Source organism: Scyliorhinus canicula, chromosome 26 (assembly GCF_902713615.1).
Source record: "Scyliorhinus canicula chromosome 26, sScyCan1.1, whole genome shotgun sequence".
Taxonomy (NCBI): Eukaryota; Metazoa; Chordata; class Chondrichthyes; order Carcharhiniformes; family Scyliorhinidae; genus Scyliorhinus; species Scyliorhinus canicula.
This window is the reverse complement of record NC_052171.1, coordinates 6030620-6057870: the sequence shown is the minus strand read 5'-3', so window position 1 is coordinate 6057870 and position 27251 is coordinate 6030620. Positions and strand designations below refer to the sequence as shown.

At 53.5% G+C, this 27251-nt stretch overlaps 1 long non-coding RNA gene across 2 annotated transcripts in view; it reads right to left on the bottom strand.

The window, feature by feature from the left end:
* The window catches only part of LOC119957465, a 67762-nt gene extending 43877 nt beyond the window's left edge, over positions 1-23885 (bottom strand). For both annotated transcript variants that reach the window (XR_005458810.1, XR_005458811.1), the window contains exon 1: positions 23809-23885. This is a non-coding gene — a long non-coding RNA (uncharacterized LOC119957465). The remainder of the gene's footprint in view (positions 1-23808) is intronic.
* Positions 23886-27251: the final 3366 nt, after the last annotated feature.

The window sequence follows — 27251 nt, the reverse complement described above, 5'->3', positions numbered from 1 at the left end:
TTACATAGTCAGGATCTTCCAGTCCTGCCAAGGGCAGCACCCCCCACTGTGAGTTTCCCAACAGCACAGGTGGATTCATGGGAAACGTCATTGACAGGGGCGGGACCAGAAGATCCTGCGTCAGCCAACAATGGGCTACCTCCCGCCACCGAGAATTTCACTCAGTCTCATCAGTGAAAACTCTTTCCTCTCAGGAAGCCACCTAAGCAAACCTTTGTCATAATGCTTCCAATGCAAGTATATCATGCTTTAAATAAGGAGACCAAAATTGAGACAAGTAAAGGTACAAATGACATTCGGCCTGAGCCCAAGTATTGTGTCCAGTCCTGGGCACTGCACTTTAGGAAGGATGTGATCCATTGAAGAGAGCGTAGAAAAGATTCACGAGAATGGTTCCAGGAATGAGGAATTGCAGTTATAAAAATTGATTGGAGAAGTTGGGACTATTTTCTTTGGGGAAAAGAAGGCTGAGAAGAGATTTGGTAGAAGTATACAAATTCATGAGCCATCTGGACAGAATAGATAAAGCGCCGTGAGAAAATTATTTTCTGCAGCGAGTAGATCCAGAATGTACTGCCTGAGAGTGGTTCAATCGAGGCATTCAAAGGGGAATTAGCCTCTTATCTGAGAAGGGACAATGTGCAGGTTTGTGGGGAGAAGGCAGGAGAAAGGCACAAAGCGAATGGCTCATTTGGAAAGTTGATGCTGGGGTAGCAGGATGGCACAGTGGTTAGCACTGCTGCTTCACAGCGCCGAGGACCCAGTTCAATCCCGACCCTGGGTCACTGTCCATGTGAAGTTTGCACATTCTCTCCGTGGGTCTCATCCCCACAACCCATAGATGTGCAGGCTAGGTGGACTGACCACGCTAAATTGTCCCCTAATTGGGGAAAAAAAGAATTGGGTACTCTAAATTTATATTAAAAAAAGAAAAAAACAGGAAATCTGTGCAGACACGATGGGCCAAATGGCCTCCTGCACTGTAATGCGACCATCAATTCAACCAGAGACACGAGTTGGAGTAAACTGTGGCTTTAATCGGCTTACAACTGAGCCTGCCTGCGACTGTGCTGAACTGAAGGCGGACTCGCAGGACCGCAGTACTTATACTTCCTGAAGGGGGCGGAGCTGAGCGCGGAGCCCTGTACATGCTCCTCATCTCCCCCTGTGGGCAGAGCCGCGCAACAGCTCACAGATGGAGCCCACAGGGACACAGTAATGTACAGTGTGAATTATAGTGGTTACACATTCACCACAGAGGGATTTGACAAAACTGTCACAGACACAAGACAAAGGGAGTGCTAATGGTTGCATTAAAGACAAAGGGCTGGATTCTCCACCTCGAGACTCAGGGAACAGGAATCAGAATCGGGTGTGGAATCGGGCGTCAAGCGCAAATCAAGGATTGCGCCTAGTGCCCTGCTCCAGTCCCTCCCTGGTGGGGATAACGAGGTTTGCACCCAGCGTCAGCGGGGACATGCAAAATATGATTCGCAGGTTGGACAGTGGCAGAAGTCACGCAGGCGCAAATTAGTGTAAGTATTTACAAATGGGGCCTGGGCTGCTGACAGGGAGCAAGACGGTAAGCAAAGTTTTTTAAAGTTTTCAAAATTGTTGCGCTTGCTGGGGGTGGCTGCCTGGGATGGAGGGAGTAGCAGGAAGCAACTTGGTGACGGGTCCGTGGATTCAGGATGCCCCCCTTGGGATTGAGGTGGCCTGGCTCAGGCCACCATTGCTGCAGTCTGTGTTTTAAATGCACCCCTTTGGTGCAAGTTACAGGCCCCTGGATGTTCACTCTGCTGACTGCTCACTATGTTTTGTAAATGTTTAGAGAGCCTCTGGTCATCTTGGAGCCCACCCAGGCCGCCCCTGTGGAAACATTCAGACCCCAGCTGCATCGTCAATGGGATGGGTGTGGCCAAGATCAACCAGTGGCCCACGAGATGTTGGCACCCATCAGAAATGTAGCCCCACTACGGGGGAAGCAGGGGAATAGCAGGGCTCACCCCAAACAAAGGATACATGTACTGGGGCATTTGGCATTCTCCCTGGCACACTGCCCCTCTCAGGGCAGAGGCCTCACCAGTGACACTATCAGCGGGCCTATCCCTCAGGATCACCAGCTGTCTCCAGGCCCTGCCGGTCCACCACCCCTGCTCCCATCCATCCTGCCCCTGGACAGGTTGTCACAACCTCTGTCACACCCAGGACCCACATCACTCTGCAGCTAATCTCCCACTAAACACAGATTTCCCTTGCTCACCCCCATCTGTAGGACCTGCCACATACAAACCTCTAGGTGACTGGTGGAACAGTTACCCTTGGAAATGAATTTCGGAGTACATTCAGCAATGCTTGCTATCTACCTGGCCGTAGTTGCTGCTGTGGACACATGGAGGCTGGAGGAAAAGGGACTGTTGAGGGAGGCTCCCGTACAAGAGAAGCCTGCCTCAGAAGAGCAGGGGCCAGCCGGTGGACCTTGAGTGCCAGCTGTCCAACAGGCCGAGGAGGAGATGCAAAGGAAGTGTCGCATGAGGGCACGTGTATACAGTTGGCGCCTGACCTCGAGAGAAGCTGCTGGATCACATGTACTGCCAAAGACTTTCGCTAACCAGGGAGACCGTGCACCACCAGATGGTGGCGCGCCTGGCACTGGGGGGTTTTGGAGGACACCCACTTCCGATGGCCATCAAAGTGACGGTCACCCTGAACCTTTATGCCTGTGGGTCTTTCCAGAGGCCAAGCGGGGAACAGCCCAGGATCTCAGACATCCACACACAAGTGCATCTGCGTTGTTACAGATGCCAATGTGCCAGGGCACTGGATTATACAAACTTCAGTCTGGACCAGGTACACCAGTATGCTTGGGCAGCAGGTTTCAACGCAATCACTGGCATGCCCCAGGTTCAGGGAGTGATTGATAGCAAGCATGTCCCCCTACAAGCACCGGCTCATCAGGGGTGTCCTTCATCATGAGGAAGGGGTCAACTCTCTAAATGTGTAGTTGGTGTGTAACCACCAGCTACACATCATGCACATCTGCCCCCGATATCCAGGAAATGTGCACGAGCATACATCCTGGCGCACTTGTCGGTTCCCGGCATCTTTGAGGCGTATATTTGGGTGAGGGTTTAGCTACATGGTTGATCCACTGAGGTCTTGGTTAATGACGTCTGTCCGGAGGCTCAAGACCAACGTTGAGACCCGCTATAACGACGCCCATGCAGCAAACAGGAGCGTCATTGAATGATGCATCGGCCTCCTCAAGATGCCCTTCCAATGCCTGGACTTCTCTGGTAGGACTCCCAGGAGGGTCTCTAAGATCGTGCTCGCCTGCTACAGCCTACACATCATGATATAGCAGAGGGGGAACATGCTGGAGGAGGAGGAGGAAGAGCGCCAGACCTCATCTGACGACGAGGATGTCCAGGAAGAACCCGGGCTGGCAGGGTAGGCTGTTATGATGATGTTGAACATAGACGGGTCACTCACCGGTAAGCTGTCACACAAGGCAGCCTCATACTTCTAGTCCCATACCCTGCCACCTGTAAGAAGTCTTACAACACCAGGTTAAAGTCCAACAGGTTTGTTTCAAACATGAGCTTTCGGAGCGCAGCTCCTTCCTCAGGTGACTTTAACCTGGTATTGTAAGACTTCTTACCGTGCTCACCCCAGTCCAACGCCTGGCACCTGTCTCAGAGGTAGTGGTATCCAGAGACCCATGGGAGTATTCTGGGGATCTGGGTTTGAATCCCACCAGGGCAGATGGTGGAATTTGAATTCAATAAAAATCTGGAATTAAACGTCTAATGATGGCCACGACCAATTGCCCATTGCTGTAAAAACCCATCTGGTCCACTAATATCCTTTCGGGAAGGAAATCTGTCATCCTGACCCAATCTAGCCTTATGTGACTCCAGATCCACAGCAGTGTGGTTGAATCTTAAATGCCCTCAGGGATGGGCAATAAATGTGGGCCCAGCCAGCGACGCCCACATCCCATGAAGGAATAAAGAAATACAAAAGCTCAGACAGCACATCAGACGTGGAGGCGGCCTGAAGTTATTCCCACTCTCTGACCTGAGATGCCTTTGTCAGTTGTTCCCTGGAAGGCCTGGACCTGGATGTGTCTGGCCGGTGTCACAGGTGACGAGTGCCACCCTGTCTGCCCGCTGCCCGGCGGGGGGGGTGCTGGACTCAGAAGCACTGAGGTATTCCAGCACCTCCCCTGCAGGAGGCAATGGCATAGGCCCCTTCACTCCCTCAGCACGCTTGATGGCCCCCGTGCTCCATGGGATGGAGATGAGGCCAGAGTGAGCCACGGAGGCTCCACCGTCACCTAGCACTGCCAGTCCTGGAGGCTTGCCCTCTTCTGAACCAGGGTCTAGATGTCCAAAAGCATGAAGCTCTGCCACTGGGACACGTCTCTCAGCGAGTATTGTCTCTCATTGCCTGTCATGTCCGTCTGTGACTGGTCAAGGTCAGCCAGTGCCTGGCCAATGCTCTCGATGCCCTCAGTGACTGGACCAAGCTCAGCAATGTCCATGTAGGCCTGGTACATGTTTGCCTGTGAATGGGCTCCCCTGTCCTGTACCTCAACCATCAATCACACTATTTCCCGAAGCCTTTGACGTCTTAACCTATGGCTTCCATGGTGGATGCCACCCATTTGGTGTTAGCCTGGGTCCCACGCATTGTCTGCACCATCTCCTGCACCTGAAGAGGTCTGCTAGGTCCCAGGAGCCAGCTGGGTCCCAGCCTGATGCTGAGGCTATGGAAGATTTCTACCCGGAGCTGATGGAAACATTAGGATGCGGTCAGGCCTTCAGAAGGAGAGATCAGTGACACTCCAGCAGATCCAAAGCCGATTGGAGAAGACAAGAGGCTATAGGTGCAGGAGATGTTACTGGCCATGTGTGGTACCGAGGTCAACACTGCTAGTGTGGCGACCACAGTGGAGAGTCTGGTGCATGATGTCGTTACCATTAGTGGTGTCTAAGGCATCGCACAGTCAGTGAAGGCCATGGCTGACGGTTTCAGCAGAATGTCCGACTTGCTGGGGAAGTTACCCAGTACAAGGCTGACCTTGATGAGATGCTGTGGGACATGTCCCGTTCTCAGATGGGAATGGCCTAAGCGGTGCGGAGCTTGTCCCAGTCGCAGGTGGGCATTGTCAAGACACTGCAGAGCATGGCCCAGTCATTGACAAGCATTGCTGAGGGTGTTGACACAAGGGTGCAGGCATCAGGGACAGAGCCAGATGATGCAGGAGCAGCCAGTGCTCGAACTAGCTGCCCCTCCATCCCAAGATGAGCCCCAGGATCCTATGCGCACCGTTGGGAGGAAGGGGCACTGAATGCCAATCCGGACCCATATCAAGGAGTGGTGGTGGTGGCCACTAGCTCCCCTAGGTTCCACCCCTCTGATGAGGCCGTATCTCACACACAGTCAGTACCCAGAACACGGCAGTACAGCTGTATATGTGCCGCCGACAAGTGCACCAGGGCCTCAGTCTCAGGGTATACCCGCCAGAGGCATCGAAGGCCATGGGACAAGGTAAGCAGCTAGCTGCCTTCACCTCTAATGTGCATCCTGGGGACACACGTTGATGTAGTGATAGATCTAGGAAGGAGCACTGAGGGCACCGGGAAGAGGGGGTTAGGTAGGGGGTGAAGGGGGGTTGGCATGATCGGGAGAGTGTGGAATTATTAAGCACTATGACCCCTCTGCCACTTTCCTCCTCAATGTGGCCCAACTTCTGAACCCTTGGGTCATCTCTCCAAGCATCCCCCCATCCCTGTCACACTCACCCACCCTCCCGCTGTGGACATGCCCCGGAGCTGTGTCCCAACCCCTGGGTGTTGATTTGTTGTCTGCTGCGCATGTGGTGTTGCCTCCCGCAGTTTCAAGCACATTCTCCATGCAGCAAGGTCTGATGGGATGGTAGGCAATGACTCCCAAATGCCATATGGCACGCCCATCCATGGGACTCCACGGGTTCTGTGAAGTGCTTATTTAACCATGATTGCCAATTCCCTATTTAGCCTTGGTAGGCGGTGTGGGTTATGAATGATAGGTGGGGGCAGCACAGTGGCACAATGGGTTAGCCCTGTTGTCTCACGGCGCCGAGGTCCTAGGTTCAATCCCAGCTCTGGGTCACTGTCCGTGTGAAGTTTGCACATTCTCCCCATGTTTGTGTGTGTTTTGCCCCCACAACCCAAAGATGTGCAGGCGAGGTGGATTGGCCACGCTAAATTGTCCCTTGATTGAAAAAAATTGATTGGGTACTCTAAATTTATTTTTTTAAATGAATGGTAGGTGGGCAGATGTGCAGGGGCTAGGGTTGCCCCGGAATGGGTACATACGATCCAAGGGTTTACATGTTGGTGCCACGCGTGGTTCCCTCAACCCCTCTTACCCCCCCCCCCCTCCCATGATGGCCCACCCCTACTGAGAGAGCCCCCCCACCCAGCTGAGGGTCCCCCAACCCCCGCCAAGCACTGGGATGGCAAGCTCAGTGCCCCCGGGCTCTTTGGCTGTGAGCAAAGATGACTATACACCTCCTAGGCTCCCTGCAGAAGAGATGTAGAGGAAAGGATTGCAAAGATGATTCTGGATAGGAGCGAAAGTAACAGGGTAGTTGTTATGGAGGACTTTAACATTCCAAATATTGACTGGAAACGCTATAGTTCGAGTACATTAGATGGGTCCGTTTCTGTCCAATGTGTGCAGGCGGGTTTCCTGACACAGTATGTAGATAGGCCAACGAGAGACGAGGCCATATTGGATTTGATACTGGGTAATGAACCAGGACAGGTGTTAGATTTGGAGGTAGGTGAGCACTTTGGTGATAGTGACCACAATTCTATTATGTTTACTTTAGTGATGGAAAGGGATAGGTATACACCGCAGGGCAAGAGTTATATCTGGGGGAAAGGCAATTATGATGTGATGAGGCAAGACTTAGGATGCATCGGATGGGGAGGGAAACTGCAGGGGATGGGCACAATTGAAATGTGGAGCTTGTTCAAGGAACAGCTACTGAGTGTCCTTGATAAGTATGTACCTGTTAGGCAGGGAGGAAGTGGTCGAGCGAGGGAACCGTGGTTTACTAAAGTAAACACATGTCACGAGGAAGAAGGAGGCTTATGTAAAGATGAGACGTGAAGGTTCAGTTAGGGCGCTCGAGAGTTACAAGTCAGCTAGGAAGGACCTAAAGAGAGAGCTAAGAAGAGCCAGGAGGGGACATGAGAAGTCTTTGGCAGGTAGGATCAAGGATAACCCTAAAGCTTTCTATAGATATGTCAGGAATAAAAGAATGACTAGGGTAAGACTAGGGCCAGTCAAGGACAGTAGTGGGAAGTTGTGCGTAGAGTCCGAGGAGATAGGAGAGGTGCTAAATGAATATTTTTCATCAGTATTCACAGGAAAAAGACAATGTTGTCGAGGAGAACACTGAGATACAGGCTCCTAGACTAGAAGGGCTTGAGGTTCATAAGGAGGAGGTGTTAGCAATTCTGGAAAGTGTAAAAATAGATAAGTCCCCTGGGCTGGATGGGATTTATCCTAGGATTCTCTAGGAAGCTAGGGAGGAGATTGCTGAGCCTTTGGTTTTGATCTTTATGTCATAATTGTCTACAGGAATAGTGCCAGAAGACTGGAGGATAGCAAATGTTGTCCCCTTGTTCAAGAAGGGGAGTGGAGACAACACCGGTAACTATAGACCAGTGAGCCTTACTTCTGTTGTGGGCAAAGTCTTGGAAAGGTTTATAAGAGATAGGATGTATAATCATCTGGAAAGGAATAATTTGATTAGAGATAGTCAACACGGTTTTGTGAAGGGTAGGTTGTGCCTCACAAACATTATTGAGTTCTTTGAGAAGGTGACCAAACAGGTGGATGAGGGTAAAGCAGTTGATGTGGTGTATATGGATTTCAGTAAAGCATTTGATAAGGTTCCCCACGGTAGGCTATTGCAGAAAATACGGAGGCATGGGATTCAGGGTGATTTAGCAGTTTGGATCAGAAATTGGCTAGCTGGAAGAAGACAAAGGGTGGTGGTTGATGAGAAATGTTCAGCCTGGAGTCCAGTTACTAGTGGTGTACCACAAGGATCTGTTTTGGGGCCACTGCTGTTTGTCATTTTTATAAATGACCTGGAGGAGGGCGTAGAAGGATGGATGAGTAAATTTGCAGATGACACTGAAGTCGGTGGAGTTGTGGACAGTGCGGAAGGATGTTACAAGTTACAGAGGGACATAGATAAGCTGCAGAGCTGGGCTGAGAGGTGGCAAATGGAGTTTAATGCAGAAAAGTGTGAGGTGATTCATTTTGGAAGGAATAACAGGAAGACAGAGTACTGGGCTAATGGTAAGATTCTTGGTAGTGTGGATGAGCAGAGAGATCTCGGTGTCCATGTACAACCCAGGTTGAGGGGGTTGTTAAGAAGGCGTACGGTGTGTTAGCTTTTATTGGTAGAGGGATTGAGTTTCGGAGCCATGAGGTCATGTTGCAGCTGTACAAAACTCTTGTGCGGCTGCATTTGGAGTATTGTGTGCAATTCTGGTCACCGCATTATAGGAAGGATGTGGAATCATTGGAAAGGGTGCAGAGGAGATTTACCAGAATGTTGCCTGGTATGGAGGGAAGATCTTATGAGGGAAGGCTAAGGTACTTGAAGCTGTTTTCGTTAGAGAGAAGGTTAAGAGGTGACTTAATTGAGGCATACAAGATGATCAGAGGATTAGATAGGGTGGACGGTGAGAGCATTTTTCCTTGGATGGTGATGTCTAGCACGAGGGGACATAGCTTTAAATTGAGGGGAGATTGATATAAGACAGATGTCAGAGGTAGGTTCTTTATTCAGAGAGTAGTAAGGGCGTGAAATGCCCTGCCTGCAACAGTAGTGGACTCGCCAACACTAAGGGCATTGGATAAACATATGGATGATAAGGGATTGGGGAGATGGGCTTTAGAGTGGTTTCACAGGTCGGCGCAACATCGAGGGCCGAAGGGCCTGTACTGCACTATGTTCTATGTTCCACCAGGTTCACGTATTTCAAAAGGAGTACTAATTGCCGCCAGCATGACCACTTGCCGGGGAGGCAGATGAATATGGGAGGCCACGGGGTGGTTCCCGTTAATTGTATGGAAATCGGGTTTAAGTGGTTTCCCATGCTGCGGCAAGATTCTGATTTTGCCAACGGGAGCAGGCCAGTTGCATCAGATACTGTTTGGCACCGACCGCAGTTCTCATTTTTGGCCTCTCCCGCTATTCACCGGCCTTGTTTCACTTGAGTGAGTGCAATGAGGCCTGAGAATCGTGCCCTTAGTCTGCCAAAGGGAGAACCCTGCCCTAAAGAAGGTGCTGATATGGTATAAAAGAAGTAGAATGTTGTGGTAGTCACCACTGATATATATATTGTACATAGAGGATGTCGATGTAGGTGCTTTATGGTAAGGCCCTGTACTACAGGTACGGGGGTAGTTCCCTGCCTGCTGGTTCCGCCCAGTAGGCGGAGTATAAATATGTGTTCTCCCCGTACAGCAGCCATTTCACCGTACAGCTGCTGTAGGAGGCCACATATCTTAGTGTAATGAAGCCTCGATTGCATCCAACTCTGGTCTTTGTGTAATTGACCGTGCATCAAATATGTGAACAACAGACCAATGGACATTATGAAAGCGAAACTTAAAAATAATTGACAGGGGAGGGGTGTGGGGAAAAAAATTGGATTGAAAAAGGGGGCCAAGTTGGAGGAGCGTTCATGATTTCATAGTCTGAAGTTGTTGTACTGAAGTCCGAGTGCTGCTGTACCCTTCCCATTGACCCTTTCCAAGCCAAATTGAGTGGCCTGAATCGAATGGTTGACAAGATCATCACTCCTGATAGGAGGAAAAAGCACTGGATGTGTCTGCCACCATAACCTGCTAAAGAAGTATACCTGAGAGCCCACTCAACTAGTGGGCAATTGCCAAAGGGGGAAATATCTGAAGGCGGCCGGAGGAGTCGGCTGAGGAGCAGTTTCCCCCGGTTGAATCCCCTCCTTCCAGCCGAGCCGGAGTCTTGGAAGATTTAATGGCCCAGTTAAAACACCTGAAGAACTGAAGGATAATGTGATCACCCTGCTCGGAAATACTCCAAGAAATTTGTCGGGACCAGCTCAGGGCTACCAACCTAGCAATCCGCGATGAGGACGTGGGAGAAACTCCACCGATAAATCAAAACCCCAGCTGGCTGAGCCTTGACAAGTTGGTTCGGTTCAGACAGGCCGTCCAGTAAATGCGGGATAATAATATAACGGAGCAGAGTCAGAGGTGCTCCGCCATTGTACTGATCCCGAAGCCAGCTTTGGTAACTGGGAAATGACATTTCTAACAGGGCAGCATCCCTGGGATGTTAGCCTAGATGTGGAAGTGAACTCACAAACGTCTAATGTTGAAACAAGAGCGTTACCCACTGAGCCACAACTAACACAGAGGAAAGATGACAGAAATGTAGGCGTAATAGCTCTTAGTCTTAAAGATAATTTTGCAGGAGAAGATGCAGTATGCTAATAAATGTTGGGGAAGATGAATGCAGAACATTACTGTAAATTAAACTGTGAGAGTAAGGCAAAGGGTTTCACCACAAAAAGGCTATTTTTGGGATTGATATCAATGTTTTTTTCACTTACGATGCAAGATGTTTTTGGGGGTTTCCATACAATTCTGAGGATTTTCCTTCGGTAGATGTTGTGAAAGAGTGCGAGTGTGATTGTTCTATGCCAGATTTAATATAAACATTTCTGGAACAAGCCTTTCCATTCACCTGAAGAAGGAGCCGTGCTCCGAAAGCTCGTGTTTGAAACAAACCTGTTGGACTTTAACCTGGTGTTGTAAGACTTCTTACTGTGCTCACCCCAGTCCAACGCCGGCATCTCCACATCAGATTTAATCTTGTAAATGTAGTGAGTTTTGCTGCGGATGACGAGCGATATCCAGGCCAAGAAAAAAAGAAAGGTTTCTCCAAACCCTATTATCCCTCACACATTTTAAATGGGTGCGTAAACTCTCCAACATGGTTTCTGGCTTCCCAAAAGCTCCTTCCAATGAAAGAGAGAGAGAGTGTGTGTAAGTAGAGGGCTTACAGGGTGGGTGTCTGTGCTAGCTCCTCAACAGAAATGGGAACTGAATCTCTTGGTGGGTAAACCTGAAAAGCTACTTCATTTAAGTTTGGTTGATTGAAAGACTTCAGTTCAGTTAAGAGTGAATTGATTGGTGATGTCCCTTTAAACGGCATGGTTCCAAATTACAGCTAATCTTCTGGCTTGTTGTTGGGATGTCTGTCAGCCTGCCAGTCCACTCTGCTTCTCACTCCTGGGCTATGTGTTCTCTCGTATCTTCCCTCACAAAAGCCACTTTTGTGGCACTCTTTCTGTTTGCCGTCTGTTGATCTTACCAGTAGTTCGGATACCAATGTTAATTTCAGGGTCCGCCACAACCCTTTTGACACCTGCCTGTGACTCACCCAGGGGTCGTGACTCCCACTTTGAAAAGGCCTGGCCTATACCAATGTGGCCTGAAAAATGCCTCAGCAAACTTTCAGAGATTGACCAACCAGGACTGGACTCAATAATTCTGCAGTGTATTTGGATGACTTGATCATTTACAGCAACTACTTCTCAGAATTACTTCGCAGACCGCTGACAGGCAGTATTTCAGGGTCTGAAAAGGGAAAACCTGGCAACGAACTTGGCAAAAAGCAAGTTTGCAAAGGCCAAGATGACTTAGCTGGGTCAAGTAATGAGACAGTGCTAAGTGGGTGGTGGGGAGGGGGGAGGGTCGTCATGGGAGCGTATGGAGGCGGCTTCATGCAAGGGCACCCGTCTGGGGGCATTGGTAACTGCGCCTCTGCCGTTCCCGCCGGCATGGTACTCCACCAGCCCCATGGTGGTGGCGGCTCTAAGAGTCTGGGGGCAATGGAAGAGACACGTGAGAGCAGTTGGAGCATCGGTCTGGTCCCCAATCTGTAATAATCACCGGTTTGCCCTGGGAAATATGGCTGGGGGGGAGGGGGGGGGGAGGGGGGGGGGTCCGGATATGGCGGAGCATTGAGAGGATGGGGGATATGTTTATGGAGGGGAACTTTCTGAGCATGAAGGCGCTGGAGGAGAAGTTTGGGTTGGCGAGGAGGAACAAATTCAGGTACCTCCAGGTGCGGGACTTCCTACCTAGACAGTTGTCAACCTTCCCACTCCTACCACCAAGGGGGATTCAGGACAGGGTAGTTTCCAGAGGGTGGGTAGGAGAAGGGAGAGTCTCTGACATTTACAAGGAACTTATGGGGTCAGAGGAGATGCAGACCGAGGAGCTGAAGTGCAAGTGGGAGGAGGATCTGGGAGGAGAGATGGCGGATGACCTATGGGCAGACACGTTGAGTAGACTCAACGCACCCACAGCAGGTGCCAGGCTCAGCCTGATGCAATTCAAGGTCGTTCATTGGGCTCACATGACAGTATCCCGGATGAGCAGATTCTTTGGGGTGGTAGGCAGGTGTGCAAAGTGTGCGGGAGGACCAGCGAACTATGTCCTCATGTTCGAAGCTTAGTGGATTTTGGCAGGTGTTTGCAGATGCCATGTCCGCAGTGTTAAAAGCAAGGGTGGCACCAGTCCAGAGGTGGTGATTTTCAGGGTGTCGGAAGATCCGGGAATCCAGGAGGAGAAAGAGGCAGACATTCTGGCCTTTGCTTTCCTGTTAGCCCGGAGACGGATACTATTAGCTTGGAGGGACTCGAAGCTCCCTAAGTCGGAGACCTGGCTATCGGACATGGCTAGCTTTCTCTGTTTCGAGGAAATCAAGTTTGCCTTGAGAGGGTCAATGTTAGGGTTCACCCAGTGCTATGCAAAGTTAGTTGTATGCCACAGTCCATTTTCCTACTCTGAAGACCCAGAGTGAAGTTAAGCATTTTCTAAAGATGTGCAGGAGCTACAGAAAATTTGTCTGGAACTTTAACATCCTAGTCGCTCTAATAACAGCTGCACAAAGAAAAACTCTCAGAGATTGTGTGGACAGAGACGTGCACAATTTAAAAACCAACCTGATGTTCAATCTCATATTAGCTGCCCCAGATGGCAGTTCGCCTTTTAGAGCAGCTATCAATGCCAACAATCTAAGGATGAGAAACAAGTACTCCAGGAAGGTGGTTCCGGTATTGAACATCCCATTGGCTATTTTTCTAAAAAGCTCAACCATCACCAGAAATGGTAAAACACTGTTGAGAAATAAACTTTAGGTCTCCTTCTCGCTTCCCAGCCAGCATTTCAAAATCTATGTTTGCTATGAGCACCGAAAGGCCCTGATGTACACTTACGACAATCCTCAAAATTTTCTGAAAAGTTCAAAGCGATCAATGACAGATTGTTCTGTGGGAGTTTACTCTTATAGACCTTTAACATAAAAATTATCCATATCGTGGGAAAGGGCAATGTCATCACTGACATCCCATCCAGGTTTAAACCTTCAGAATGCAGCAGGGAAATGACAGTGCACCTGGTAGTTGAACTTTTGACTTTCAAGTTTGAATGAGAGAAACTGGGTGGAATTCCCCGTTTCAGAAACAAAATGTTGACTGAATCGATGGACTTCTACGACAATTAAATTGGCGCTGGTCCCAGAGCAATTCAAAATCTGTTCATGTGCTGGAACCAGCATATATGGAACACAATCGATTCCAATGAAAAACGTGTCAGATTCACTGGGGTCGGGATTGTCACTCGAGAGGCTGACAAGCTGCAACACACTCCCCACACACACTCATCCCAGCCAACAAGAACGCAGCAGTTAGAGCAGCATCAGTGAACACAGAGCTGGAAACTCTGCTGCACGCCATGGAGGAGAGGCGGGCAACCCTGTTTCCTGGAGTGGGAAGGAGACTGCCAACCCCGCTACACACCAGGCTTGTGTGCAGGTGGCAGAGGCCATGACGGCCGGGCACCAGAGCCAGGACCGGCCAGCAGTTCCTAAAGAAGCTGCACAACCTCCTCAGGACGGCCAGGATGAATCGGCAGCATTTTGCCCATGGCATCAACCACTGTCCCACACACCAATAACCACCCTCCCATCACCCCACCCGAAGGGCGACCGAACCCCACTCCCCAGTAGTGTGCTCACTCCCCATCCTATACCACATGCCAGCACTTTTACTGGCCAGGTGCCTTGGTCATAAAGACTACCAGCTGCCCAGCCCCTGTGCTGCCTGCGTCCAACTACCTAAAACTGTGCGCTTTCTGTCTTCCCGTCTGCCTTAGAAGGCGGCGCAGAATTGCAGGGAGAGAGAGATGACAAGAGGGGGACCACCAGACCTGTGGCCACTCACTCGGTAGGCCGGAGAGAGGAGAGTCACTAAGGCACAAATCTTCATTGGGCAGCCAAGTGAGACCCTGCTGCTTGGCAGTTTCCCATGGAATGCGTGGCATGGCCCCATCTTCCCACCGCCCCTCACCATCCCCACGCCACCATCTCACCACCCCAACACCTACCGCCCCAACTTGCGATCCAATCATGCGTCGTATCTTGCAGGATCACCTGGTGATGAGATGGGCCCATCTGGTGTCCCCTGCCCCTGAACCCAAGCAGATTTGAGCGATGAGAAGGCAACGGACAGTGCTGTAAGCCCAGAAACACCAGCCCAAGACACCCCGGAGCACCAGTCCGGGGATGACACCTACTTCCCACTACAGGTGACACAAATATGCTCCACAACCCTAAAGACACGCACCTCAGTTGCTGGGGCACTATCTGGTCGAAAGGCAGCCCAAAGCCAGGGACTAGTTGTTGTCCAGATGGGTATCCGGCTTTTGGAAAGTGGTCCCATCAATAATAGAGATGCAGAGCCAGGGACTACATAAGGCGTTGTCAGCAACTATCCAGTGCCTGCTGGTGCAGTTGGAGGAGCCCAACCGCGTGCAGGTGCAGGAGGCGGTGCCGATAATACAAGCTACCCAGGCCTCCACTAAACATGTGGGGCGCGATTCTCCCAGACAGGGAGAAATCGTAAGGCTGGCGTCAAATCCGGGCGGGTTTGACGCCAGCCCCCCCCTTCCCGACCGGGAACCGATTCTGGTCCCCGGTCGGGGCTAGCATACCGACGTCATATGACGTCAGCCGCGCATGCGCGGATTGGAATACTCCAACCCGCGCATGCGCGGATGACGTCATCGCGCATTTGCGCGAAACCCGCGCATACGGGGGCCGGGATGCCCCTCAGCCGCCCCGCGAATGGATACTGCGGGGCGGCGGAAGGAGAAATAGTGCGCGGGCATCGGGCCCGCGATCGGTGCCCACTGATTGCGGGCCCATGGCACCCTTGGCACGGCCGTGGTACTGCCGTGCCAATCGGTGCCATGGTTTTAAAAATCGACAGTTTACGGCCGTTTTTACGAACGGCCAGACCAGGTGTGTTTGCCGTTCGTAAAAACAGCCGTAAAGGGCTGGGAACCATCCATCAGCTGAGAATCGCTGCCGGCCGGAAAAAAACGGCGGCAGCGATTCGTATCGGGAGTCGGGCATGGGGGGGTGGGGAGAATAGCGGGAGGGCGTCGGAACAGCGTGGCCGTAAAATTTTACGAGCCACGCTATTCTCCGCACCGTCGGGAGTGCGGAGAATCTCGCCCGTGGTGTCTGTGGTGAAGACATAGACATAGAACATAGACATAGAACAGTACCTTGAAGGCCTTGAAGATATCAGCCATGGATCAGGATGTCTAAGGCCTGGGGCACTCTTGTGGGCGGTGTCGAGGGCCTGGCCTGTCACAGACAACTATGTCCCAAGGCCACCTGGACAATGCAGAGGCGCTCCAGAACTTGGCCCAGTGACAACGGGTTATGGCTGAGGGCTTCATTAGCATTGCCCGGGCAATGGCTGACCTGTGCCAGTCCCGGATGGAGGTGGCACAGTCACTGAGCAGCACGGTAGCATAGTGGTTAGCATAGTTGCTTCACAGCTCCAGGGTTGTAGGTTCGATCGGCTGGGTCACTGTCTGCGTGCATTTCCTCTGGGTACTCCGGTTTCCTCCCAGTCTAAAGATACGCTGATTAGGTGGATTGGCCACTGCACTGTAAATTCTCTGAGTGATGTGGCACAGTCCCAGAGGGATGTGCTGTCGAGACGAGAGCGAGCCTCCAACACTGGGGGCGCCAAGTGGTGGCGGAGCCCAGGCGTTCACTTCCGCCCCACCCCCTCCGTCCCATGGAGTAGCCCGAGGGCCATCGACCACCCCGTGGGAGGAGGAGGTGATGGGGATCGTTCCGGTGACTCCTGCAGGTGGCGTGCAGGAACACCACAGTGCCTCCGACTCCACCCCCCTCGTCCATGTCCCTGCCGCATCCGATGGGCAGCGGGCAGAACAGGGTTGCACCACACCACTAGGGACACCTGATCAACTGCTGGGCCAATTCAGAGGACTGCTGCCAAAGGGGACCCATGTTACAGGGTGGGATTCACAGCAGGCTGCCTCCACCCAATGTACCGCCTGGGGAACCACCTCGACGGAGACTTAGGGGCCCTCAGGCCAGAAGGTTAGACACCAATTAAGTTGGCACGGGTGCAGCACATAGGATAGCATTAGAGGCTAGGGCACAGACTTGTACATAAATATTCACCTTTTCACAATAAACTCAATAAACACCTCACTACTGGGTGTGGGCACAACCTTTTCAATCTGCCTTGGTGCTCTGTCAGAAGAGTGTGAGGGATGAGCTGGTTGCAGAGGGTGGTCATGGGATGGGGTAGTTGGGGAGGTTGGGGTAGTTGGGGCGGATGGGGTATTTGTTTCGACTGCCAGGACCCTGAGGCGGTAAACCTGGAGGCGATTATAGCCTCCCACGCTCACTGGCCCTGACGCATACCCTGTGCAGCCTCCTGAGCCTGCCTGGGTCCCATGCCCTGCTCGTTGTCAGACGAAGCCTGGTGTTCATCCCCTCCAGCATGTCACCCCTCTGCTGTGCAAACTTATGGAGGACACAGCAGGCCAATGTGGGAGATCCTTCGACTGCAATACTGGAGGGCCCCTGAACAGTGGTCTAGGCATCTGAACCACATCTTCAGGATGCTGATGCACCGCTCAATCATGCCCATGGTCTCCACATCGGTCTGTGGCCTCGGGATGGGTATCATCAGTCACGACCACAGCAGATAACCCCTGTCATCCAGGAGTCAACCCCTTCAACTGGGGTCTACCTCGAAGGTGTCAGGAACCATCAAGGGTGCCAGGATGAAGGTGTCATGCACATTGCCTGGGTATTGGGCGCAGATATGCATGATGTGCAGCTCATGGTCACACACCAGCTGCAGTTTCATCGAGTGGAACCCATTTCGGTTTGTGAAGACCAGCCTGTCATGGGCGTCGATCACTGGGATCCCATCGATGGCGGCGAATGCCGGTGCCCAGGCTTCCTGATGGGCTTGGTCCATATTCACATTGATGTATTACGCTAACAGGGCCTCTTGACGGCGTGGATGGACCTGTGCACCATGGTCTGCGTGATCCCAGCCAGATCCTCACTCGGCGCCTGAAAAACCCTGTGACAGAAAGGTTCAGGGAGACCATTGATGCCCACCGAGAGCAGATGTCCACTCCTATACCTCCCGTGGTTCCAGGTGTGCCATAATCCAGCAGATATGTTGCACTGTCCCCCTGCCCAGCTGGAATCTTCGACGGCAAGCCTGGTCCATCAGGTCCTCGAATGATAGGTGCTGCTGGTACACATGAAATGAAATGAAAAATGAAAATCGCTTATTGTGACGAGTAGGCTTCAATTAAGTTACTGTGAAAAGCCCCTAGTCGCTACATTCCGGCACCTGTCCGGGGAGGCTGGTACGGGAATTGAACCGTGCTGCTGGCCTGTTTGGTCTGCTTTAAAAGCCAGCGATTTAGCCGATGAGCTAAACCAGCCCCTCAGGCCAGATGCGGCGCCTCCTTCCCACCTCCTCCTCGGCGTGGTGGGCAGCCAACTCCACAGCCTCACCGGCTTGCTCCTGTTGTTCCGGAGCAGACTCCGCAGCTGCAAGGTCCTCCCCAAGCAGCTCCTGCTCATACAGCCCCAGGGCTGCGGCGGCTGGGACGAAAGCCACCATTCCTGGTCGGATTGCAAAGTGCATTGTCTGCAGGGAGTGAAAAACAGCCATGTTAGCATGGTACTTACCACGTGCCCAACCCGGCCCTGGCCTGTACTGCAATCCCTGCCCCAGCATTTCCCCCACCCTCCCCATGCCCACACCCGGCCATTACTCCTGGTAGTCTGCCCTCCGCACCACACCCTAGCCCTGTCGGTGCCTGACACCCATCCCTGCTGGTAGACACCCGTCCCTGCCAGTGGCGTATTCCTTCAGTGGAGGACACAGCAGGCCAATGTGGGAGATCCTCCAACTGCAATACTGGAGGGCCCCTGTACTGGAGGTCAACTGTTGCAGGGTCTTTCCAGTATCAAGACATCCACAGTCGGCAAAGCCACATAGAGTTGAATTAGTCTTGATGGCATAAATGCAGAGATTGCAATGTTCCAATAGTTTCCAGTGTAGATGAGTGCCAGACAATTTACTTGGACAGAGCTCTTTATGCTGCTACCTACTCGATAGTAAAATGGTAGATTGCCTGCGTTCAGTTCAGCAAGAACACAGGTTCTGGCAGCCTGAGGGAGGTTGTGTGGCATATCTCCCACTTCATCTCCTGGATGTCGGACAAAGTCAGGATCCCTTTTGTCTCTTGCACACATACCATCCCCATTGGCCAGATCTCTGAAATGTAAAAGGATGTTGGTGTATTTCCTTGGAATTTGACTGTCTGAGTCACACAGGACATTGGTGGCTCTTTCAAGATAATGCGGTTCCTGCTGATTTTCAGAAGGTTAGACCTTTCTCCGGTGTAAGTCGAAGCTAATTAGGCTAAACCTTGTCTATTATGAAACTAAAAAGAATAATTTTATGGAGTAGACTTGATGGGCTGAAAGGCTTCCTTCTGTCCTGGAGGGATTCTAAGTAAGGTTTATGACATATTCAATCAGGGATAAGTAAGGCGGCGCAGTGGTTAGCGCTGCTGCCTCACGGTGCCAAGGATCCAGGTTCGATCCCGGCCCCGGGTCACTGTCCGTGTGGACTTTTGCACATTCTCCCCATGCCTGCGTGGCTCTCACCCCCACAATCCAAAGATGTGTGGGCTTGGTGAATTGGCCACCCCAATTGGGTTAAAAAAAAATAATTGGGTACTCTAAATTTATAAACAAAAAAGAATCATGGATAAGTATAAACCAGGATACCAGGAGAATTTCCCTTAGTGCCACAAGAAAGGGCACATCTCGGGCGGGATTCTCCGTAGCCCTTCGTAACGCGGGTTGCCTGCGAGAAAAATCGGTGTCAATCACTCCGGCGCCGGGGCCTTCTTGAAGGCCGCTATTCTCCGTTCCCGGAGGGGCTAGCAGCTGACTGACGCGATACGCGTCAGTTTCACCAGCTGCGGAAGTGGTGAGACCCGGCGTTTTTTGGAGGATAAGGAGGAGAGAGACAGGGGGGGGTGTGTGTTCCGGCATTTGGGGTGTGTTCCGGCATTTTGGGGGGCGGGGGGGGGGGGGGTGTGTGTGTGTATGTTCCGGCATTTGGGGGGGGGGGGGGGGGTGTGTGTTCCGGCATTTGGGGGGGGGGGCTGTGTTCCGGCATTTGGGGGGGGGGGGGGTGGTGTGTGTTCCGGCATTTGGGGGGGGTGTGGTGTGTGTTCCGGCATTTGGGGGGGGTGGGTGTGTTCCGGCATTTGGGGGGGGGGGGTGTGTTCCGGCATTTGGGGGGGGGGGGGTGTGTTCCGGCATTTGGGGGGGGGGTGTGTTCCGGCATTGGGGGGGGGTGTGTTCCGGCATTTGGGGGGGGGGGGGTGTGTGTTCCGGCATTTTGGGGGGGGGGTGTGTTCCGGCATTTGGGGGGGGGGGTGTGTTCCGGCATTTGGGGGGCGACGGATGCCCGGGGCCAACGCACCGTCGCCCCCCCCCCTGTACGCCGCTGCCCCCTACCCCAACCCCCCCCTCACCACCCCTACCTCAACCCCCCCTACCTCAACCCCCCCTCACCACCCCTACCTCAACCCCCCCTCACCACCCCTACCTCAACCCCCCCTCACCACCCCTACCTCAACAACCCCTCACCACCCCTACCTCAACCCCCCCTCACCACCCCTACCTCAACCCCCCCTCACCACCCCTACCTCAACCCCCCCTCACCACCCCTACCTCAACCCCCCCTCACCACCCCTACCTCAACCCCTCCTCACCACCCCTACCTCCCTCCTCACCACCCCTACCTCCCTCCCCACCACCCCCACCTCCCTCCCCGCCACCCCTACCCCCCTCCCCGCCACCCCTACCCCCCTCCCCGCCACCCCTACCCCCCTCCCCCCCACCCCTCCCCCCCTCCCCACCACCCCTACCCCCCTCCAACGCCGGGTCTCCCCCCCCCCCCCTCACCGCCGGTCCCCCCCCCCTCAACCCGCCGGGTCCCCCCCCCTCACCGCCGGGTCCCCCCCCCCTCAACTCCGCCCCCCCCCCCTCACGCCGGTCCCCCCCCCAACGCCAGGGTCACCCCCTCAATGGGCCGGTACCCCCCCCCCCCAATGCCGGTACCACACCCCCTCCCTCCCTCCTCAACGGCCGTCCCCCCCCCCCCCTCTCCCTCCTCCCCCCCCTCTCCCTCCTCCTCCTCCCCCCCTCTCTCCTCCCCCCCCCCCTATCCCCCCTCCCCCCTCCCTCCCCCCCCTCCCACCCCCCTCCCCCCCCTCCTCCTCCTCCCCCCCCTCTCTCCCTCCCCCCCCTCTCTCCCTCCCCCCCTCCCCCCCCTCTCTCCTCCTCCCCCCCCCCCTCTCTCCTCCTCCCCCTCCCCCCTCTCTCCTCCCCCTCCCTCCTCCTCCCCCCCCTCTCTCCTCCTTCCTCTGTTAGTGGGGGGGGGGGGGGTGCGGCGTTAGTGGGGGTGTGGGGGTGCGGCGTTGGAGGGGGGTAGGGGTGGTGAAGGGGGTAGGGGTGGTGAAGGGAGGGGGTTGGGGTAGGGGCAGCTGCGTGCAGAGGGGGGGCGACGGTGCATTGGCCCCGGGCATCCGTCGCCCCCCTCCTCTGCACGCCGCTGCCCCTACCCCAACCCCCTCCCCTCACCACCCCTACCCCCTTCACCACCCCTACCCCACTCCAACGCCGCACCCACCCCCCCCCCCCCCCACTAACGGAGGAAGGAAGGGGGGAAGGAGGAAGGAAGGGGGGGAGGAGGGGGGAGGAGGAAGGAAAGGGGGGAGGAGGAAGGAAGGGGGGGAGGAGGAGAGGGGGGGGGGGTGTGGGTACCGGCCTTCAGAGGGAGGGGGACGGGGTGTGGGTTGCGGCGTTGAGGGTGGGGGGTTGCGGCGTTGAGGAGGGGGGGGTGGAACCCGGCGTTGAGGAGGGGGGGGAACCCGGCGTTGAGGAGGGGGGGGGGGGAACCCGGCGTTGAGGAGGGGGGGGGGAACCCGGCGTTGAGGGGGGGGGAACCCGGCGTTGAGGAGGGGGGGGGGAACCCGGCGTTGAGGAGGGGGGGGGGGAACCCGGCGTTGAGGGGGGGGGAACCCGGCGTTGAGGAGGGGGGGGGGAACCCGGCGTTGAGGAGGGGGGGGGGGGGAACCCGGCGTTGAGGGGGGGGGAACCCGGCGTTGAGGAGGGGGGGGGGAACCCGGCGTTGAGGAGGGGGGGGGGGGAACCCGGCGTTGAGGGGGGGGGAACCCGGCGTTGGGGGGGGGGGGAACCCGGCGTTGAGGGGGGGGGGAACCCGGCGTTGAGGGGGGGGCGGTTGCGGCGTTGCGAGAGATGGGGGGCGGCGTTGGAGGGGGGTAGGGGTGGTGGGGAGGGGGGTAGGGGCGTTGGAGGGAGGTAGGGGTGGTGAGGGTAGGGGGCAGCGGCGTACAGAGGGGGGGGGGCGTTGGCCCCGGGCATCCGTCGCCCCCCCCTCTCTGCCCGCCGCTGCCCCCAAACCCCCCCCCGATGCCGCAAACCCACCCCCCCCCCCCCGATGGCCGCAACCCCACCCCCCCCCCCGATGGCCGCAACCCCCCCGATGGCCGCAACCCACCCCCCCGATGGCCGCACCCACCCCCCCGATGGCCGCAACGCAACCCCGCCGATGGCCGCAACCCACCCCCCCCCCCCGATGGCCGCAACCCCCCGATGGCCGCAACCCCCCGATGGCCGCAACGCAACCCCCCGATGGCCGCAACCCCCCCGATGGCCCGCAACGCAACCCCCCCGATGGCCGCAACCCACCCCCCCGATGGCCGCAACCCCCCGATGGCCGCAACGCAACCCCCCGATGGCCGCAACCCCCCGATGGCCGCAACGCAACCCCCCGATGGCCGCAACCCACTCCCCCGATGCCGCAACCCACCCCCCCGATGGCCGCAACCCACTCCCCCGATGCCGCAACCCACCCCCCCGATGGCCGCAACCCACCCCCCGATGGCCGCAACGCAACCCCCCGATGGCCGCAACCCACCCACCCCCCCCCCCCGATGGCCGCAACCCCCCCGATGGCCGCAACCCACCCCCCCCCCCATGGCCGCAACCCACCCCCCCCCCCCCCCCCCCCGTGGCCGCAACCCACCCCCCCCCCCCCCCCATGGCCGCAACCCACCCCCCCCCCCCCATGGCCGCAACCCACCCCCGACACTGAACGGCGTCAGCCATCATCAATGGTTGACGCCGTTTTAAACCAACTCTGATTTGCGCCGACGTGACCCGTGGCCACGTCGGCGGGACTTCGGCCCATCCGGGCCGGAGATTTCAGGTCAGTGCAAATAAAATGAAATCCCGCCGGCGCCAGCTGTTTTCACAGGCCGCCGACGGGATTTGCACAACGCCGGTTTTTTTCCGGCGGGAGAATTACGAAACCTGCGGGAGCGGAAATGACGCCGCTTCCCGCCAATTCTCCGACCCTGCGTGGGGTCGGAGAATCCCGCCCCTCATCTCAATGAATATTCCAATAGCACGGCAATGGTATCGCCTATGCTCATGGGTTCAAGTCTCTGAATTCGTGAATACAGATATGGAGTTAGGCAGCAGATCAGCCTTGAACGCCGAAGTTTAAACTAATTTGGCAGGGGCCTGGGATCCTGAGAGAACGTTCAACCGGGAGAGATGCACAAGCAAAATTAGAAGACACACCAAGCGAGGCAGGAAGGCATCGCATTTCGAGACCAGTTGAGTTCAGCAAGATTGGATGGTATTTATTTTAATGCAAGAAGTCTGACGAAGGCTGCAGATGAGTTGAGGGCACAAATTGAAACATGGCGGGATGATGTAACGGCCGTCACTGAGACCCAGAAAAATGCCACCCGTCCACTCTGCTCTGCAAGCTGACAGTCCCACAACCAACAGAATGAAGGACCAGCCGGTCGTTTTTTTTTTGGATTCTTATTTTATTCGGCTGGACCATGAGGCGACTTTGTGACGCAGCTGAATTACGGCGGGCAGGCGAGCCCTTGACTGGGTGGCCCGTCCCAAACAAAAGGGTGCCACCGGCCATGGCGCGACCCACCCCCCTGTTCGCCAAGCAGCACCCCAAATTGGCAGCTACGACGGAAATCTCACCTGGATTTGGTCCTCTGGCCAAGGCGTGGGCACCCCAGTACCACACCTGGTCATGTGGATGGATTTAGGGAGGGAGGGAGGGAGGGAAGGGGGGGGGGGGGGGGAAGAGACGTGGATTAAGTCCAGAAATAAGAAGGCTTCCCAGCACAATCCCCACCCTCCCAAAAAAAAATAGGCCAAAAAAAAATCACCTCTTTATCACCGTGGCTGTGCCCCCATTTTCCTGGACGCGGCGGAAGGTCGGGGGCCGTTGGGCGGCCGGAGCTCGCGGGCGGTTTGAAAACAGTCGGTCCAACGGCCCGCTCGGCGCACGCGGTCCCATCAAGGCCACCTGGCCCAACCGCGCTTCAATCACCATGGTGACCGGGGGGGACCACCCCCTTCCTCCCCCTCTGATCAGATAACCCGGCTGTGGTCTGCAGAGAAAAATGCCAGTTCTCAGTCAGAACCGGACACTGCCATTATCCTGGAATCTGCCCAATCTCTGGGGGATCCAAATGTCCGCTCTGGGGGTGGGGGTGGGTACCGGTTCAAGAGTGCAGACTAGCCCCTCCACTGCGACCTTTGGTTTGCACATCAGTTTGAGGACAAAGTCTTCATTGCATTCGGTGTGGTGCTCCAAATCGACATCCACCCCCTCAAAGCCCAATCTCCACTTTCCTCCTTCAGCGCCCATTTGTCAATGCCACACAGCACCAAAAACACCACGCTTTTTCCCCCCCCTTAGCTCTCGATCAATATCTGCTTCAGTGAAGGTAATTTTCTGATGGTGAACCAGCTATCATCTCCTTGGCACATCTGCCATATTCAATCAGTGTACTTAAATAGTCAAATTGTCTCATTTACTCCAACTGGGTCCTCATTCAGTAAAATGTTCACTTTGCTACAGCAATGGATTTTGGAAGGGGGAATCATTCACATTAACTATCAATGGCTCATCCATATATGGTACTTACTCCCAATGCATTAACTGATGCATTGCTCTTATTATTTCTGTTTGCCCATTAAGCAGCACAGATAACAAGAGCATCATCGAAAGAGTGAGATCATCACTTCTGGTTTCAGTTTTCCTGCAATAATATTTGAAGTTAATCCCCAACACCTTCTTCATTCATCAATCTCTTTAATCCCCACAGATGTTCGCAAGTCCTTTAGTTTCACTTTACGAACACGTCTTGAAAAGCAACCTTGATCATGTTCTATATCCCTCTCATGTAATTCACATTGTCCCTTCCCATCTCCAAAACGTAAATGGATTTTTCCAAAGTATATTTCGACTAATGCCCCTTGGTTAGTTGCGGCCATGAATATTGTGGATGGTAGAGAGTGCAGCCAAGGTGCATTCACATGGGGTAAATATTCATACTTGAAGCAGTGCTCTCATGAGGTCTGCAGTCATGGTAGAAATTAAACTGAGCCTCGCAGTTGGCTTTTGGTTGCCGCTTTCCAGCACTGTCGACACCACCTTCTATCAGTGCTGTTGATCGAAACGTCTACTGACAGGGCAGTAAGTGGCAGCATTAGGTTTGGCCTATCTTTTTTGTGCCGAGCACCCATCAAGCAATATTTGATTTTGTTAGGTAACTGCTGAGGTTTTAGCTAGATTGGAACAGCTTAGCCAAAATCACAGCAGGAAGCTTCCATTCCATATTAGACCTACGCCATTAGAATTCATGGATCCAGACTTGCACTCTGAAATTGTTGAATTGATTGTTAACTACCATGTTTTGAACAGGAGATAAGACAGGGTACAGGTTCTAGTGTTGACAGTTACAGCTGATCTCTGTCCACCTTTTGTTTCATTACTTGCCCTTTTTGTTTTGTTTTTCTTGCACCATCACAGAACATAGAATGTAACAGTACATGAGGCCATTCAGCCCATGGAGTCTGCACCAACCCACTTAAGCCCTCACTTCCACCCTATGCCTGTAACAAAAAAGATAGGCCAAACCTAATGCTGCCACTTACTGCCCTAACCTTTTTGGACACCAAGGGCAATTTAGCATGGCCAATCCACCTAACCTGCACATCTTTGGACTGTGGGAGGAAACCCACGCAGGCACGGGGAGAACGTGCAGACTCCGCAGACAATGACCCAGTGGGAATCGAACCTGGGACCCTGGCATTGCAAAGCCACAGTGTTAGCCACTTGTCCTACCGTCATCCTTTGGGTTATTTAATCACTTCTGCCACAACAGATATGCCCCCTTAATCTTACCCTCCCTTTCTCCCCACAAACACACACTATTTATTTTTAAAATGTTAAATTTCCAACTTCCAGCTGCTGACAAAAGGTTACTTGTTAGAAATAATGTTTCCCTCCCTTGCTCCATGGATGTTGCCAGATCTCAACCTTTTCTGTTTATATTATTTTTATCACTTACTTCTGCAACATGCGACGATCTCTTTTGGAATTTAGCAATTTCTATTTCAATACTAAGAAATTTCTATTTCAATACTAAGAAATTTTTAAAAAAAGGCTCTGATGAACCAGTTGGTGTAGCTTTTCTCTTGCACACAAGCTGATCAATGTCACTTTAATTTTAAAACACTTTCCCTAAAATGATGATGTTTTGACAGAAAGAATTAATAAACAACAATGGTATGCTGGATATTTGGAAGAGGCTTGGCTTCCCCCCCAGCCAGCATGAAATGGAGTGTAAGATCACAGAAGGAAGATGTTTTTACCAAATACATAATGACATTATCACCTCTTTTATGATGTGGAGATGCCGGCGTTGGACTGGGGTGAGCACAGTAAGAAGTCTTACAACACCAGATTAAAGTCAAACAGGTTTGTTTCAAACACGAGCTTTCGGAGCACTGCTCCTTCCTCATGTTCCTCTTTTATGGAAAGGTTAATTCGTAAGAATTCTTCGCAATAATTTAGGAGTTGGGAACTCCCAATGTTGCTCAGCCTGGCTTATCTCGTTTAAAAGATCAAGAATCAAGACATTAAGAAATGAGCCAAACTGCACAGTGTATGCAGATTTCCAACAAACCTCAAGTCCCCTGAAACAAGAGAAAATTCTGGAAAATCTCAGCAGGTCTGGCAGCATCTGTAGGGAGAGAAAAGAGCTAACTTTCCAGTCCGATGACTCTGCGTCAAAGCTAAGACAAAGTGGGAAATATTTATACTGTGGAGTGAGAATAAAAGATGAGTCATAGCCACAGACACCCAGGGAAACGGGGTGCTAATGGCCACAGAAACCAAGGGGAACGAGTGCTAATGGCAGTCCCCAGAGAGGACAAAAGATGTGAAAGGTCAAACAGCAGGGAAACTAACATCAGAGGATGAACTGTAGATGTGGGGGGAGGGGAAGAGGGAAGCAAAGAGGAGACAGGTGAAGGAAAGGTGGATAAGATTGCGGGGGGGGGGGGGGGGGGGGGGAGATTAAATATATATTAAGAAAGAAAGAAATGTTAAGAGTTAAAATGAAATGGGATGAAAACAAATGGGTCAAGGTGGGGTAGAGACCCACTCAGGTCTCCTGAGTTGTGCCAGGTTGAAATAACCTTTTTGTGTAGTTAAATGTCCAGCAGTCCCCACAGCAGCACCGTCAAAAATCTTACCTTGTCAGATGACAAATTGAGTTGTGCCAGGTTGAAATAACCTTTTTGTGTAGTTAAATGT